We start from the raw sequence: 15,726 nt of genomic DNA on the forward strand, positions 1-15,726 counted from the left end.
GTGACTAAGAGGCCCCTCCAGCATCTGAACTCTATCTACATCAGTAGCTCTGTACTGTAGCATAATGATACTGATTCCCTTAGTCCATAAGATACAGCTCAATGAAACAACTCCCACTGAGAAACAAGAAGAAACTAAAATAAGAGCCACTGTTTGAATCAGAGACCCCCAAGGGGCAGACACACACACACACACACACACACACACACACACACACACACACACACACACACACACACACACACACACACACACACACACACACACACACACACACACACACACACACACACAGCCACACACAAACACACAGCCACACTCCTGACACACACAAACACACCGTCAGGTCTGCAGGCAGGGTGTCTGGGGAGACGGAGCGTAGCGGAGCAGCAGTCTTGGGGCCTGTCCTTTCCCCCTGCCGGGGTAGTGTATATCCATTGGACTGTGTTGACTGTGTGTTCCTATGCCTGCGGCTGCTACAGAGCCAGCTGAGTTGCAGCTCCCAGAGAGCCTTGCTGTGGAGCTGAGCACATATTAACCAGCCAAACTTGGAAGGAGATTGGCTGTGATTTGCTGTCTTGTCCTCCTGCTCCCCTGGATCTTTTGCACGTGGCCTTGTTGTTCTTGTAGGTCTCACTTCACATATAACAGGCTGGCTGGCTGGCTGTTACTCTACTTGTTTCGTTGACACTGTTAGGTAGAGCTTGGGTTGTTCAGTGCCATATCTAGTACATGTAAACCAGCATTATAATGAATGACTAATGGAGCAAATCTTGAAGGTCTGGAATCACACACCCCTTTCATCCTATGATTCTCGAACCTTTTGCATAATAAATGGGTCACTCTGGTCATTGGGTATGCATTAGTTACATATGATTCTATCGTAAAGATATCTAATTCATTGGACGTTAGTTGAGAGTCACTCAAATGTACACTACTGTTCAAAAGTTTGGGGTCACTTAGAAATTTGTTTTTGAAAGAAAATCACATTTTTGTCCATTAAAATAACATCAAATTGATCAGAAATACAGTTTAGACATTGGTCGTGTTGTAAATGAATATTGTAGCTGGAAACAGCTGATTTTTAAAGGAATATTTCCATAGGTGTACAGAGGTCCATTATCAGCAACCATCACTCCTGCTTTTCAATGGCACGTTGTGTTAGCTAATCCAAATGTTTTATTTTAAAAGGCTAATTGATCATTAGAAAACCCTTTTGCAATTATGTTAGCACAGCTGAAAACTGTTGTTCTGATTAAAGAAGAAATAAAACTGGCCTTCTTGAGACTAGTTGAGTATCTGGAGCATCAGCATTTGTGGGTTCAATTACCGGCTCAAAATGGCCAGAAACAAAGAACTTTCTTCTGAAACTAGTCCGTCTATTCTTGCTCTGAGAAATGAAGGCTATTTCAATGCGAGAAATTGCCAAGAAACTGAAGATCTCGTACAACGCTGTATACTACTTCCTTCACAGAACAGCGCAAACTGGCCCTAACCAGAATAGAAAGATGAGTGGGAGGCCCTGGTGCACAACTGAGCAAGAAGACAAGTACATTAAAGTGTCTAGTTTGAGAAGAAGACACCTCACAAGTCCTCAACTGGCAGCTTCATGAAATAGTACCCTCAAAACACTAGTCTCAATGTCAACAGTGAAGAGGCGACTGGAACACAGGAGTGATGGTTGCTGATAATGGGCCTCTGTACGCCTATGTAGATATTCCATTAAAAATCAGCCGTTTACAGCTACAATTGTCATTTACCACATTAACAATGTCTACACTTTATTTCTGATCAATTTGATATTTTAATGGACAAAAAATGTGCTTTTCTTTCAAAAACAAGGACATTTCTAAGTGACCTCTAACTTTTAAACGGTAGTGTATTTATTCCCTCATATTAGTAGGAGTAGATAACGGACCACACAGCCAAACTATAATTTAATCAGTTCAGCTCACAGACAGATGGGCCAAGCCAACCGTGGCAGGTACAGCTGAACATTCCAAGCCCGCAACAATACAATTGGTTTACTGTATCTCGCCAAACAATAAATAGACTCATTAATAAATCAATCAAATTCTGGACAAGAAACAATAGAAAAATGCTCATCCCAAGGAAAATGGACTTCATTGGAGCACTTTGCATGCATATTATGAGTAATGAGCACATCAATAATTCATCATTTTCATTATGCTTCTGATTGCGTTGCCTGCAATCATTTATTTTAAATATACATTGCTGTCATAATCGGCATGGAGGAAATCATGAAGATTTAGACTCATAATGCATTATGAATGTATACTGAACAAAAATATAAACGCAACATGTGAAGTGTTGGTCCCATGTTTCATGAGCTGAAATAAAAGATCCCATAAATGTTGCATTCGCACAAAAAGCTTTTCTCTCAAATTGTGTCCACACATTTGTTTAGATCCCTGTTAGTGAGCATTTCTCCTTTACCAAGATAATCCATCCACCTGACAGTTGTGGCATATCAAAAAGCTGATAAAACAGCATGATCATTACACAGGTGTTCCTAATTCTGGGAACATTAAAAGGCCATTCTAAAATGTGCAGTTTTGTTACACAACACAATACCACAGATGTCTCAAGTTTTGAGGGAGTGTGGAATTGGAATTCTTGACTGTAGGAATGTTCTCCAAAGCTGTTGCCAGAGGTTTGAATGTTAATTTCTCTAAACTAATGTCACGCCATGGCCTTAGTTATCTTTGTTTTCTTTATTATTTTAGTTAGGTCAGGGTGTGACAAGGGGGATTTATGTGTTTTGTCTGGTCAAAGGGTTTTGTATGTTTATGGGGCTGTTTCCTTTCTAGGTAGTTTGTATGTCTATGGTTGCCTGGATTGGTTCTCAATTAGAGGCAGCTGTCTATCGTTGTCTCTGATTGGGAACCATATTTAGGCAGCCGTATTCTGTGGGTACTTTGTGGGTGATTGTCTTCTGTGTCATTGCATCAGATAGGACTGTTTCGGTTTTCACATTTGTTGTTTTGTATTTTGTAGTGTTCTCATGTACGGTCTTTATTAAACATGTTGAACTCTAACCACGCTGCATTTTGGTCCTCCTCTCCTTCAATGCAAGAAAACCGTTACAGAATCACCCATCACAACAGGACCAAGCAGCGTGGTAATGGGCAGGAGCAGGAGAGGCAGCGATGTCAGGATTTCTGGACATGGGAGCAGAATCTGGACTATACAACTTGGGAAGAGATAGACAGGTGGGGGGTCAACCCAGAGGGAGTGCCGGAGCCCGCCTGGGATTCGCTGGAGCAGTGTGAGGAGGGTTAGAGGAGAATGGGGTTGGAGAAACAAGCACAGCGGCGCAGTAGGAAGCCGAGAGTCAGCCCCAAAAATGTATTGGGAGGGGCACACAGAGAGTATGGCGAAGCCAGGTAGGAGACCTGCGCCAACTTACTGTGCTTATCGGAGAGCGAGAGGGACCGGGCAGGCACCGTGTTATGCTGTGGAGCGCACGGTGTCTCCAGTGTGGGTGCATAGCCCGGTGCGGTACATTCCAGCTCCTCGTATCAGCCGGGCTAGAGTGGGCATCGAGCCAGGTAAGGTTGGGCAGGCTCTGTGCTCAAGAGCTCCAGTGCACCTGCATGGTCCGGTCTATCCAGTGCCACCTACACGCACCAGCCCTCCGGTGGCAGCCCTCCGCACCAGGCTTCCAGAGCCCAGTACTCCCTGTTTCAACTCACCGCACTCGCCCTGAGGTGCGTGTCCTCGGGCCAGTACCACCAGTGCCGGCACCACGTACCAGGCCTACAGTGCGCCTCGCCTGTCCAGAGCTGCTAGAGTCTCCCGCCTGTCCAGAGCTGCTAGAGTCTCCCGCCTGTCCAGAGCTGCTAGAGTCTCCCGCCTGTCCAGAGCTGCTAGAGTCTCCCGCCTGTCCAGAGCTGCTAGAGTCTCCCACCTGTCCAGTCTGCAAGGAGCCGCCAGAGCCGCCAGTCTGCAAGGAGCCGCCAGCGCCGCCAGTCTGCAAGGAGCCGCCAGCGCCGCCAGTCTGCAAGGAGCCGCCAGAGCCGCCAGTCTGCAAGGAGCCGCCAGAGCTGCCAGTCTGCAAGGAGCCTCCAGAGCTGCCAGTCTGCCAGGAGATGCCAGAGCTGCCAGTCTGCCTGGAGCCGCCAGTCTGCCAGGAGACGCCAGTCTGCCAGGAGCCGCCATGATCCGCCAGAGCCGCCAGTCAGCCAGGATCCGCCAGAGCCGCCATTCAGCCAGGATCCGCCAGAGCCGCCATTCAGCCAGGATCCGCCAGAGCCGTCAGTCAGCCAGAAGCTGCCAGAGCCGTCAACCAGCCTGAGCTACCTCTCAGTCCTGAGCTACGCCTCAGTCCTGAGCTACCTCAGTCCCGAGCTGCCCCTCAGTCCGGAGATGCCCCTCAGTCCAGTGGGACCATTTAGTAGGGTTGCCAATCCTAGGTTGGCGGCGAGGGTCGCCGTTCCTAGGAGGAGACTAAAGCGGACAAAGACTATGGTGGAGTGGGGTCCACATCCCGCGCCAGAGCCGCCACCGTGGACAGACGCCCACCCAGACCCTCCTCTATGGATTTAGGTGTGCGGCCAGGAGACCGCACCTATATGGGGGGGGGGGTACTGTCACGTCCTGGCCTTAGTTATCTTTGTTTTCTTTATTATTTTGGTTAGGTCATGGTGTGACAAGGGGGAATGTATGTGTTTTGTCTGGTCTAGGGTTTTTTGTATGTAATGGGGCTGTTTCCTTTCTAGGTAGTTTGTATGTCAATGTTTGCCTGGATTGGTTCTCAATTAGAAGCAGCTGTCTATCGTTGTCTCTGATTGGGAACAAAATTTAGGCAGCCATATTCTGTGGGTACTTTGTGGGTGATTGTCTTCTGTCTTTGTGTCATTGTACCAGATAGGACTGTTTCGATTTTCACATTTGTTGTTTTGTATTTTGTAGTGTTCTCGTGTATGGTCTTTATTAAACATGTTGAACTCTAAACACGCTGCATTTTGGTTCTCCTCTCCTTCAACGGAAGAAAACCGTTACAACTAAGCTGCCTCCAACATCGTTTTAGAGAATTTGCAGTATGTCCAACCGGCCTCACGTGTAACCACGCCAGCCCAAGACCTCTACATCCGGCTTCTTCACCTGCGGGATTGTCTGAGACCAGAGACCCGGACAGCTGATAAACTATGGGTTTGCACAACCAAAGAATTTCTGTACAAACTGTCAGAAACCATCTCAGAGAAGCTCATCTGCGTGCTAGTTGTCCTCACCAGGGTCCTGACCTGACTGCAGTTCAGCGTCGTAACCGACCTCAGTGGGAAACTGCTCACCTTCAATGGCCAATGGCACACGAGAGACGTGCTCTTCACGGATGAATCCCGTTTTCAACTGTACCGGGCAGATGGCAAACAGCATGTATGACGTGTTGTGAGGGCGTGTGGTTTGTTGATGTCAACGTTGTGAACAGAGTGATCTATAGTGGCGGTGGGGTTTTGGTATGGGCAGACACAAGCAACGGACAACGAACACAATTGCATTTTATTGATGGCAATTTGAATATACAGAGATACCATGATGAGATCCAGAGGCCCATTGTTGCGCCATTCATCCGCCGCCATCACCTCATGTTTCAGCATGATAACGCGCGGCCCCATGTCTCAAGGATCTGTAAACAATTACTGGAAGCTGAAAATGTCCTAGTTCTTCCATTGCCTGCAGACTCACAAGACATGTCACCCATTGAACATGTTTGGGATGCCCTGAATTGTCGTGTACAGCAGCGTGCTGCAGTTCCCGACAATATCCAGCAACTTCACACAGCCATTGAAGAGGAGTGGGACAACATTACACAGGCCATAATCAACAGCCTGATCAACTACATGTGAAGGAGATGTGTCATGCTGCATGAGGTAAATGGTGGTCACCCCAGATACTGACTGGTTTTCTGATCCACGCCCATGTCTTTATTTTAAGGTATCTGTGACCAACAGAGCCAAATCTGTATATCCAGTTGTGAAATCCATAGATTAGGGCCTAATTAATGTATTTCAATTGACTGATTTCCTTTATAAGAACTGTAACTCAGTCAAATCTTTCATATTTTTGTCCAGTGTAATTGTCTGTCTTCTCATTTACGTCACAGTTTGTACACTTGCACTGATTTATATGATATATATGCCTTCAGATGTGGGATCTTAATTTGATCACTCTTTTGTTGCTGAGAATTTTCCTGCAGATGTGCTTTGTGATTTACAATAATTTACTGAAAACCCACATAAACACACGGTTATATTAACAGTATTGCACTTTTCATGTAGCCTACTTTTGGCCAGCTAATAGCCTAACCACCGATCAAGCAACACTATGGACTAAACATTAAAATATTTTTGCTGCAGGAATATTTTGCTGTGACAAAATAGGTTCAATTAAGTTCCTACATCTGTATGTCGGTCCCATTAGACATTCGAACAGTGTCCCAACTGCAGCAGTTGCAGATATGCTAAACATGCCAACATGTTAATGTATAATCTACATACAGTATTTCCCAAGAGTCCAACAGACTGAGTTCATTCAAATAGCATTCATTTGAATTGTTAGCTTGTTTTCATTTCTCATAATGGTTGTTCATATGCAGCCTGTCCATGAGTTTCCTCTCATCAATTTGGTCTCCACAGAACAGTAGCGGTGCTTGGGTAAAATCACTGCGGAAGCCAAGACCCCCCCAGTGCATACTGCATGTAACAGACAGTTACATGACCTACAAGTTAATGTTTCTTACATTTTCGTACTACTAAACAACTATTGATTTAGAAACACAGAGTTACTGCAAGTCACAAAGAAAACAGGACCTGCCTCCACTATGCCAACACCATTTCAACTTCAACATTTCAACACCATCTCATCACCTACTGTATGCTTAGTCTAATACAGTGACAACTCAAAGATACCCCAAAGTCTTTAGTCCAATAAACGTAAGCTAAATATGATGTGGTGGTCCATGGTTCTGATTTCTATCTGCATGCGCGTTCGTGCAAGTAGAAAAACATGTTCACCTTACTTGTAGAGAAATGCCAATGCCATCCTCTTCTCTTTCATGTTGACAAAACAGTCTATCACTCTGTCATACAGTACACACTTTTATTTTGATAGGAGGCCAATTTGAAGCTGGCTTCCCTTGACACTTTTATTTTTTTCGCCAGGACCATTCACAGTTGAGCTCGCTCAGTTTAGCTCAATGCTGATTGGCAAATTTTGTATACTTTGTTTTGTCAAGGGAGGCCAAATGCCCACTGGCTTCCCTTGCATTCAATGTTACGGGCAGCAACAATGTCATACTTGTTTGGACGAGACAGTATCAGATAGATGGTCTACAAGAAAAGATACAGAGGGCATCCCTCGGAGGATTTCTCCTGTGAGATACATTCTCAGCCTCTTGTGAATTGAAGGAAAATTGAAGACACAGAATTATAAATTATTTTATGTTTTAATATTTTAAAAAATGTACATTTTTGGGGGATGTCTGGCTTCCCTTGGCATCCATGAATACACACCACTGTCACAGAATAAAAGCTTCCACTTAAGGAACAAAGTACAGATGTAGATCTTAATTTGATCACTCTTTTGATTCCGCAAATTTTACTACACCGCAAGAAATGCAGATGAGCTTTGTGATTGACAAAAAAATCACTGAAAATGCGCACTAACATCTGGTTATATTAACAGTATTTGACTTTTCATCTAGCCTACTTTTGTCCGGCTAATAGCCAAAGCAACGATCAAGCAATATTATAGACTAAAAGTTCAAATCCTGTTGCTGCAGGATTATTTTGCCAAGACACTATTGGTCAAATGAAGATCCTACATCAATAGCTCAAACTGTATACAGCTGTCCCTGAGCCCTACAATAGGCTACCATTCAACTGAACTCTTTACAATGGAGTTTTTTTATTCACTGTTTTTCTACTGAAAAATTGAAATGATCTCGAGACGGTCTGTTGTTCTGTTTGCTTGCCATTTAGTTTGACCTTTGTGAATCCTCCTTGAGATAGTCTTTATTCCTAATTCCCTTTTGGGAGACCTCCATATGTCTAAGGGATGTATTACTCTTAGCCCAGGCCTGGAATCGGGTCAGAAACCGCTTCAGGAAAATTATAGTCTTATCTTTTATTATTCATGCTGTGTCATGTTCCTCAATTGGCTCTTTCTAGGATTGCATGTGTGCATTAAACACTTGGCAGCACTCTTTATTTCAACACATTATGTTGCTCATTAAAAAAAAAACACATTTTCATTCAATGCTAATTGAGGTAGTAAAACTGTAATTACAATATATATATATTTTTTTTAAATAATGTCTTGACAACGTGTATTCCTAGTTCCCAGCTGCTAAGATTTCATCAATTCCCTGGAAATATATACCAAAACCCACTTAGTCATAACTCCTAATATTTTAGGAAAACGTTTGTTTATTTTTTATTACAGCCTTAACGTTGAATTAGACCATGTTTGTTCTGTACTAAGATCTCTCTCTTTCCCATTGGCATTTTCCATTTTGGTATGCTAGTGTCTCAGTCTGCTGGTGGTGTGGTGGGTTCAGTGCAGCGTTAAGTGTTGTTTTTGTTCGTCTAATTGATTTCAGGTGCTCAGAGAGAGGCAACGATGGAGGGGGAATGCTAAAATAGGAGCCAATTTACCAGGAGAGAAATGGGCCCACTGCTGAGTAGGCTTCCTGCTTGATACTTCAAACCCAGTGCAGCTCAGTATAGCCCAGTCATTTAACATTGGCTGTTTCCACTCTGTCCATTATAATCTCTGTCAGCACATGACAAGCACTGCTGTCCCCTTGAGGTGTCTCCTGTTCTGTACCTTACTAATGATACTCTGGTTACACACAGACACTTATATAAGAGTAAGACGGAGAGGTCTGGGTGCATGGTATGATCAGCCTGTCCCCCAGAGCAACTGCACGCACACACACCACCACACACGCAGGTCTGTCTTTGCCAGGCATGGTGAGCAATCATCCCATGCCCTCAGTGGAGAGGGGCAAGGTGCAGTTGCCAAGTCAACAGCTGGATAGCCATCCTGAGTGGGATTCTCTGTGGAGGGGGAGGGGTATGACGATGGGAGGGGCTGAAGGCAAAGGGGGCAGTGAGGGAAAGGCAGGAGCTTTTTCTTGCCCACACCCAACCAGCTGGGGCCAATGGCAGCCAACATGGGAGAAGATCTCCTCACAGCATGTTTCACAGGCACAATGAACGATGGTTTAGGATTTTCATTGTACTGTATGAGTTTTTATTTAATTTGTTTTAGAATATTGTTCGTATGTTATTTATTCTGTAGCTATTCTTACAATAGTGGGAATCCCTTATTGAGGGAGGGGTTTTCCCTGCACCCCAAAGCCTACATGATATGATATTCAGTTCTACTGTTAGTATATCAATGGTGCAGTGTGGATGTCAGATATCCTATATGACTGAAGCTACTTTAGCTTAGAGCGGCAACATAAACCCCCTCTGGTAATGTTATTGATCCTTCACTATGGTATGAAGCTGGGTGTTCAGATCCTCCACTATGGTATGAAGCTGGATGTTCAGATCCTTCACTATGGTATAAAGCTGGGTGTTCAGATCCTTCACTATGGTATAAAGCTGGGTGTTCAGATCCTTCACTATGGTATGAATCTGGGAGTTCAGATCCTTCACTATGGTATGAAGCTGGGTGTTCAGATCCTTCACTATGGTATAAAGCTGGGTGTTCAGATCCTTCACTATGGTATAAAGCTGGGAGTTCACATCCTTCACTATGGTATAAAGCTGGGAGTTCAGATCCTTCACTATGGTATAAAGCTGGGAGTTCAGATCTCTCTAATGCCATAATAAAATGCCTTGTCACTGCAGTAGCAGTGTTTGGGTAAAGTCACTGGGGCAGCCTGAAAAAAACAACATATTGCAACCTATGTGTTGTGGTAATTGCATTGTTTGCTCTATAACCTATTAGTATGCTTTGACACTGTGAGATATTGTTATATAGGCCTAAAGCCAAGACTATAAGAAGACACAGTGGCAGACAAAATAAATTCAACCAGACCTTTGTTTCACCACAAAACCAGAGAGCATCCTCTGTCCAGTGAAGTCCACAAAGCATTTTGAATGTAACCAACAGTTACATGACCTACGGCATGGTCAAGCAAGTTAATATTTCTGACATTTCCGGACCACTAAACAACTATTGATTTAGAACCATAGAGAGTTACAGCAAGTTGCAGTATTCCAGCACCATTTCAAATTCAACATTTCAACATCATCAAATCAGGCTTATGCTTAGTCTAATACAGTGACAACTAAGACACCAAAAACAATTTAGTCCAGTCAATATAAGTTAAATATGATGTGGCTGTCCATGGTTCTGATTTCTGTGTGTGTGTGTGTGTGTGTGTGTGTGTGCGTGCGTGCGTGCGAGTAGAGAAACATGTTGAGTAACCCTACGCCATCCTCTCCGTCATACAGTAAGTACTTGCTTTTACTTTTTGTTGTCCCAGGCTACCTGTCTAAAATGCTTGCTCGCTAGCCTAACTCCCATTCATGGGCAACATTACCTAGTTACCATTAGCCTTCTTTATCTAGCTACATATATTGAACTTCCATCCTCTCAGGCTAGGGCCACAATGTATGAATTAATGGTTGGATCAGAATCACCGTTATAATTATTGGCCAGTATGGAGAATTAAGTAAAAACCAAAAGTCCAAATCCCTAATCCCTATCTCTATCCATGGCTATTTTAGGAAATGGACACTTTTAGCTAGCTAGCTAGCCACCAGAGGACAACAACACAATGAGATGCAACAGTTGTTTCTGTCAATAACGTATGCTCTCAATGCGATTTGATAGGAGCCAAATCCAAACTGGCCTCCCTTGACACTTTTTTTTTTGGGTGCTCCAGGACCATTCACAGTTGAGCTCATTCAGTTAATTTAGCTCCATGCTGATTGGCTATTATTATTTAATATTTTTTCATCAAGGTAGGCCAAATGCTCACTGGCTACCATAGCATTCAATGCTACTGGCGGCAACAATGTCACACTCAGGCCTCTCGGGTGGCGCAGTGGTCTAACATCGCAGTGCTAGCTGTGCCACCAGAGACTTTGGGTTTGAGCCCAGGCTCTGTCGCAGCCGGCCTCGACTGACAGGTCCATGGGGCGACACACAATTGGCCCAGCGTTGTCCGGGTTAGGGAGGGTTTGGCCTGCAGTGATATCCTTGTCTCATCGTGCACTAGCAACTCCTGTGGCGTGCCGGGCTCAGTGCACCCTGACCAGGTCGCCAGGTGTACGGTGTTTCCTCCGATGGTTGGATGTGCATTGTGTCAAGAAGCAGTGCGGCTAGGTTGGGTTGTGTTTCGGAGGACGCATGGTTCTCGACCATCGTCTCTCCCGAGTCCGTACGGGAGTTGCAGTGATGAGACAAGACTGTAACTACCAATTGGATGCCATGAGATTGGGGGGAGAAAAACACACACAAAACACTCTTCTGGACCAGACAGCATCAGACATGACCTACACATACAGACAGAGGGGCATTGGATGCGTTCTCCGGTGAGATACATTGTCTCTTTAGAAATGAAGAACATTTATGAAACACAGAGAGACGAAAGATATATATATTTTTCGTCTATTGATTGGGGAAGCTTGGACTCCCTTGGCATTCATGAATACACGCCACTCTGTCTGTGGCTATTCACTGTAATTCACTACATGGTATTGATCCTTCACTATGCTATAAAACTGGGGGTTCAGATCTCTCTAATGCCATAATAAAATGCCTTGTCACTGGAGAGTCTGTGGGGATTCACTGCTGTTTAGAACACATCCAGACTGGAATGGCCAAGATTATAAAGAGGCAATATCTTTGCACTGAAAGTCATTTAGTCAAATCTGACAGAAGGCCTTTCTTCTCAAAACTGAAGGACACCTACTTGAGATTTCTCTCTGTGAAGAACATCCTTATAATATTTGCACAGAGGTGATTGTCAGTTGTAATTTGGGTGTCTTCAATACTCTTTACCCTGTATTTCCCATCAAGACCCTCTTTGGGGCATTTGTGGCCCTTTTGACAGGTCATTTGTTGTCCAGTCTCCCTGATATTTTGGGGCAGGCCTGCTGTGGAGGACGGATCGTTTTGAGGACTTTCTGAGAGTCAGATCTTCCACACAACTGGAAACACAATAGAATGTTTAATTTGCCGTCTTTATTGAAGTGTACCTGAGCAGACGGTTACATGCGTGCTCTTATTCTTTCCATTTGTACTGCTGCTGACCGAGCGGGATGCCCGTGATGGATGGCAATCGCTGCTAGTCTCCACCCTCCCTCGCCTCTCTTCACCCCCTTCAGAGCCCTCAGCCGACTGGGCTGTCTTCCAGCGCTGGAGAAGTGAATTGCCGACCGTGGCTGAAGCTGTCTGCCTCTCTCCTGCTGAGGCCCGGGATCTTCACAGGTAAATCCAATCACATCAAATCAAATTGTATTGGTCACATACACATGGTTAACAGATGTTAATGCAAGTGTAGTGAAATGTTTGTGCTTCTAGTTTCGACCGTGCAGTAAAATCTAACAAGTAATATAATCTAACAATTTCACAACAACTACCTTATACACACAAGTGTAAAGGAATGAATACGAATATGTATGTATAAATATATGGATGAGTGATGGCCATGCGGCATAGGCAAGATGTAGTAGATGGTATAGAGTACAGTATATTCATATGAGATTAGTAATGTAGGGTATGTAAACATTATATAAAGTATCATTGTTTAAAGTGACTAGTGATACATTTATTACATCCAATTTTTTATTATTAAAGTAGATAGAGATTGAGTCAGTATGTTGGCAGCAGCCACTCAATGTTAGTGATGGCTGTTTAAACATTTTAATGCCACTTTATATAATGTTCTTATACCCTACATTACTCATCTCATATGCATATATATACTGTACGCTATACCATCTACGGCATCTTGCCTCTTGATGTAATGTAGCACTAGCCACTTTAAACAATGCCACTTCATCTAATGTTTTCATACCCTACATTACTCATCTCATATGTATATACTGGACTCTATAACATCTACTACATCTTGCCTATGCCTTTCGGCCATCACTCATTTACAATATTTTTATGTACATATTCATATTCATTCTTTTACACTTGTGTCTATAACGTAGTTGTTGTGAAATTGTTTGATTATATTACTTGTTAGATATTACTGCATGGTCAGAACTAGAAGTACAAGCATTTCGCTACACTTGCATTAATATCTGCTAACCATGTGTATGTGACAAATACATTTGATTTGATTTGATTTAACAGTCTGATGGCCTTGAGATAGAAGCTGTTTTTCAGTCTCTCGGTCCCAGCTTTGATGCAACTGTACTGACCTCGCCTTCTGGATGATAGCGGGGTGAACAGGCAGTGGCTGTTGGGTGGTTGTTGTCCTTGATGATCTTTTTGGCCTTCCTGTGACATCGGGTGCTGTAGGTGTCCTGGAGGGCAGGTAGTTTGTCCCCGGTGATGCGTTGTGCAGACCGCACCACCCTCTGAAGAGGTTGGTGGGCGGAGCAGTTGCTGTACCAGGCGGTGATACAACCCAACAGGATGCTCTCGATTGGTCATCTGTAAAAGTTTATGAGTGTTTTCGGTGACAAGCCAAATTTCTTCAGCCTCTGTTGCGCCTCTTCACAGTCCAAACCACTGCTGAGAAGAAGAGTCTATTTTCCTGCCCTTAATGGGCCTGTGGAGGACAGGGCCTGTTATTTCAGACCTGGATCACACCCAAAAAACTCCAGCTGATGCCACACTAGACTCTGCCCAGAATCCACAATGAACCGCCGGGACGGTCCCCAATCCTATCCTCTCTCTACAGTACCTTTCTCTAAGAAACCAACCGCCTCTAGAGAATCCATCCTGTGAATTGGCATTTTATAAGCGCCTTCTTATCTAATTCTACTCATTTGTCTTTTCTCCATGCAAACTCCTCTCGAGCAACATTGATACCCATGAGCTGTAGTTGTATAGCATCAACCCTCACATTATATGGACATGGTAACGGTCCTGAGAGGGACAGATAGAAGATGAGTTGAGGAGAGTTGAACAGACAGATTCCGGAAACCTTGACCCATTTTACTATGTCCCTGACACACTGGGGTTCAGCAAGGGTGCATGCTCTGCCTCTTCCAGTTTGTGTGTGTGTGTGTGTGTGTGTGTGAGAGAGAGAGAGAGAGAGATTATGGCAGCTTCCCAGCTGAACTCTTTGTGGAGGGCCACAGGTAGAGTAGGTTGACCTAGCTGTCTCCCTCTCGGGGCGGCTAGAACGCTATCCCAGATGCAGGCTTGCCTTGTACAGTACAGTTAGTCTGGGTGATGAATGAGGAAGAGAGGAGGGGTGTGACAGGGCCCTGATGTGTGATTGATCATGGCACTTTATTACTTAAAGGGGCGTATTTAGCCCATCTCAATGTGCTCAATGTCAGTGTAAATGTGTCAAGCCCAGGAATTTGTGTCTTGGAGATTTAGAGTGCGCTTTGCAGTGGTGCTTTGTGTTTATTGTGATGTAGCGCAATGTGATGTATGTAAAAAACTGCAAAATCATCATCTCAAAACCCAATGAACATCAAGTACTTATTGATATGGATCAATATGCCTTTCAATCATAGTGCTATCTGCCATCTTTATTCTGCATAACCTGTGTCTCTGTAGTACACAGAGCTCGTTTCACAGAGTCCTTGTTGACCTCTGGTTTCTTCTACACATCCCTTTATACATGTCCATTTATCAGACCCACCACAGTGTTATGCCACAGCGTTCTCTTCTTCCCTGTCAAACAGCTGACTGATACGGCTGAGCAGTTGCTAGGAAACGCCTTCTCCCTGTCCAGTCAATCTTTAGGGAGCCTATATGGAAGGAGGTGAGGTGTGTGTGTTTCACTTTAGTTGTTGAGTGACATGTGGCCCTATATATGCATTTCAGTCTCAGGGAGGGTTATTGTCTGGGAAAGAAAGTACAATGGCAGTACTAGTTAGTATACTGCTGTTCAATGGAGCGGTACTATAGCTGCCATTTCTCTAGAGATGTTCCTAATGTTGCTTACCATTTCTCAACGTCAAAGAAATCGTGTCAATTTGACAGTTATTCCACTTACAGAAGAAGTGTCTGGAACAAGGAATTATCCTTCACTTCTGATTCAGCGTTGGTGTGTGGTTGCTTGTCTAATCTGATGTGAGGGTGTTGGCCCATTATTTCTGAAGTTGCTGCCTGGTGTTCTCTGCCACGTTGTGCACACCGTCCTCTCTCCCACGCCCACCTTCCACTCCATCCCTGTGAGTTGCCCTGTCAGGTTGGGCGCTGTTCCTCCAACAGTTCCTCTGCGACACACATTGTGTGAGCGCGCACGTGCCTGTTAATCTGAAATGCTAGAGTGATGCAGGAAAGCGACGCGTCTCATTCCCAGAGAAAAGTGAGTCCGTCAGTAAAGTTATTTCTCCATACCTGACTAGGATTGGTCATTGCATACATGGTACCTTTTTACTAGGCTGACGAATAAGATTGGATTGTGCTGAAAAGTTCTGTTAGTTTTGATAACTATAGACAGTACTCTTCTTGCAGATGGACTGTGGGAGGAGAATGAGTGCTTTGTCCCCAGCATATGGGATCTTCCTGGAAGGGTCCTCTGAATCACTCAGACAT

Source organism: Oncorhynchus masou, chromosome 27 (assembly GCF_036934945.1).
Source record: "Oncorhynchus masou masou isolate Uvic2021 chromosome 27, UVic_Omas_1.1, whole genome shotgun sequence".
Classification (NCBI taxonomy): Eukaryota; Metazoa; Chordata; class Actinopteri; order Salmoniformes; family Salmonidae; genus Oncorhynchus; species Oncorhynchus masou.